Genomic DNA, 2,961 nt, shown 5'->3' with positions numbered 1-2,961 from the left:
CCCCCCCCCCCCCCCCCCCCCGCCAACGGGACCGGAAAGCCGAAAGCACTGAGATCCTGCTCACTCTCCCATACCTCAGGGCTCTGGGTTTTGCCAGGCGATCCAACAGTGCGCCAGGTACACGGCGCGGACGAGGTGCCCCAGAACCAACCGTGGGTGCAGACGCAGAGCAGCCCAAAAGAGCTGCAGGTGCCCCTGCCCACACAGTTTATCCCAACCTCCTGAAGCAACAGCGCTGGGCACTGGGGAGCCCAAGAGTTGGAGCAAATGCCCCGAGGCCCCGGTTTCACTTCTTCCGAAATGAGTTGCTAGATAGCCTCATATCTTAGGGAATTTCAATGGAAAAATTCTCTCAGCCTCAGGATGTCCTTCAGTGACATGGACAGAAGTTGCACCACAAGCCTCTAAAGGCTCACCTGGGAAGGCTTCAAAATGCACCGTGAGCCTTCCTGTGAACAAGTCCCCAAATGTCCTGCCTAGGCCCTTTGACTTCAGGCATTTATGATCCGACTTAATAATAGGGGCTCCCACTTTTCCAGGACTGTGTGCCAGCCACACTGTCAAACATTTCACTTGCTCTAGTTCTTAATCTACAAAACAGGTGCAGAAGCTTTGTGGACCTTTTAAAACCTGCAGGCACATTGCAAGTGGTTCCTAAGATCTAGTAAGTAATCAGGATTTCTGATCAATTGTCCTGCAGAAAAGGAGTCCGTGATTCGCAGATGAATTCTGCCCTTCCGGGGACGTTTTGTGAAGGACTCAGCAGCAAGTGCCCCTCTCAATCAGACTTGAATCCATCCTGCCTGCCCCACCCACAGACCGAGGCACTACAAGAGGAACATTAGCATAGCATCCTTCTCTCTAAGAGCGGGCTGGGCAGCCAGGGGCAGTTAGCACCATGGCCTCGAAGTGTCTCTTCCAGTGGATCGCAGCATCCAATCTAAGTCAAGAGCCTGCTAGTTCCGGCAGAAACTTTAAGACAAACTTCCCCCTGACCCAAGCCTCCACAGCCCTTCCTATTGGGAAATTCTGGAGTCTCTGCTGCTAAATGGAAATTATTATCCTTCTTGGAGAGGTGGCAAGCTGACTCAAAGATGCTGTGATGGGTGCAAAGGCCACACAACTGTGAGTGGTCATGTCAGCCTTGAACTCAGGTCCACTCTAAAGTCCTTGTCCCTGAGCAATGACACCTGGTTAGTGACCAGAGCACTGAACGATTATGCCACCTCCCTCCACACTAGGAGTGTAAGGGTCTGTAAGGGCAGTTCATAAAGAGCTAACAATATTGACCTCTTACTGAGTGTTAGGCAGTGAGATAAATGCTTTACATCTATCTTTAAAAAATCAATTTACAAAAAAATAAAAATAAAAAATAAAAAATCACTTTACACAACAAGAAACCAAGGCACACACAGATTAAGTATCTATGGGTTTAAGGTCGCCTGGCTAGGAAGTGGCAGAGCTGAAACTGACCTCCAGGCAACCCTCCAAACACCAAGGTCTAGGCAACACGTACAGCATCTCTTTGCAGGGTTCCTTAAGCTCTCAGTGAATGGTAGCCTCTCTATTTGTTTGTTTAAATCCAAGCAAAGACCTGAGATTCCTTCACATGTGAGATACAGTGTCTTTGCAAGTAGCTAACATGTATTGATTGCTTATCATATTCGAGGCACCCGGAACTGAGCACTTGTTATGTACCAGGCACTATTGTAAGTTTCAACCCATTTAATGCTAAACGAACCTCTATTAGTAGGTTCTACTCCTATCCCCAATTTACAGATGAGCAAACTGAGGCCCACTGCCATACAACCAGTAAAAGGCAGAGTTGGGTTCGACTCCCAGGTACTCTGACTATAAATATGCTATACTGGATGTGAAAATGTAAGATCCCTTTTGCTTAGAAGCTTCTGCACCACAATGTACCATCTTTTTCCTTTTTAATTAGAAAGATGTCCTCTCTCATAGAGTTTCTCTACCCGACCTAAAGCTTTACCAGCCCAAAGGAAAGAGGAGGGCCACCACCCCCAAACTTGGTCTCAGTCTCTAAATTGGTAAAATGAGCAGTTGATGCAACTCTCGTAGGTGTGAGGCTTGCAGGTTATGCCTCTAACTTGAATAAGAGGATGGCCAAGGGGCTCTCTACAGCCTCTGGGCACGTCTTTATAGGTAAGGGTGGGTCAGCTACCTCCCAGGGCTCTTTGCATACTCTGGGGATTACCAAGTCCTTTCAAAACCACCCTTCCATTTGTGCCTTGCATTCGGGAAGGTGGAGGGAGGTCTGTTACTCTTTAACTTTTAATAAGAAACCAAAACCCACAAATCACAGTGGACAACACCCACTTTGGCTTCAGGTTGGCCTGGGGCAGGAACAAAAGCTCCCAGTTGTCCTGATAGCTAATCATCTTCAGCCTTTCTCCAGGGAACCCTCAAATTTATTTGTGTCTAAAAAAATACATTCTTTTTTTTTTTAAATTTTTTTTTTTAAGATTTTATTTATTTATTCAACAGAGATAGAGACAGCCAGCGAGTGAGAGAACACAAGCAGGGGGAGTGGGAGAGGAAGAAGCAGGCTCATAGCGGAAGAGACTGATGTGGGGCTCGATCCCGGATCGCCGGGATCACGCCCTGAGCCGAAGGCAGGCGCTTAACCGCTGTGCCACCCAGGCGCCCCTAAAAAAATACATTCTTAACACATTTCTTTTTAATCAGCAAAGGCCGACTTTGGGGGACGGCGTGGGGCAAGTGGGGCAGAGAAGCCAGCTGCTTCAGCATTCACACTAGTTGGTGCCCCCGGGGCCACGTCCTCTTCCCACTCGCTCCCTGGGCATCTGCGGCGTCGTTGGGTTGGAAACATAGGAGGCTGCGGCCGAGACGGAGTGTGGTCCACAGCGGAACTTAGGTGGTGGCGAGGAAGGCGCCCACTGTGATGAGACCCTCGGGAGGCGGGGGGGGGGGGGGGGG

The sequence above is a fragment of the Ursus maritimus genome, unplaced genomic scaffold, assembly GCF_017311325.1.
Source record: "Ursus maritimus isolate PB19 unplaced genomic scaffold, ASM1731132v1 scaffold_8, whole genome shotgun sequence".
Classification (NCBI taxonomy): domain Eukaryota; kingdom Metazoa; phylum Chordata; class Mammalia; order Carnivora; family Ursidae; genus Ursus; species Ursus maritimus.
Note: the sequence above shows the minus strand (reverse complement) of the source record.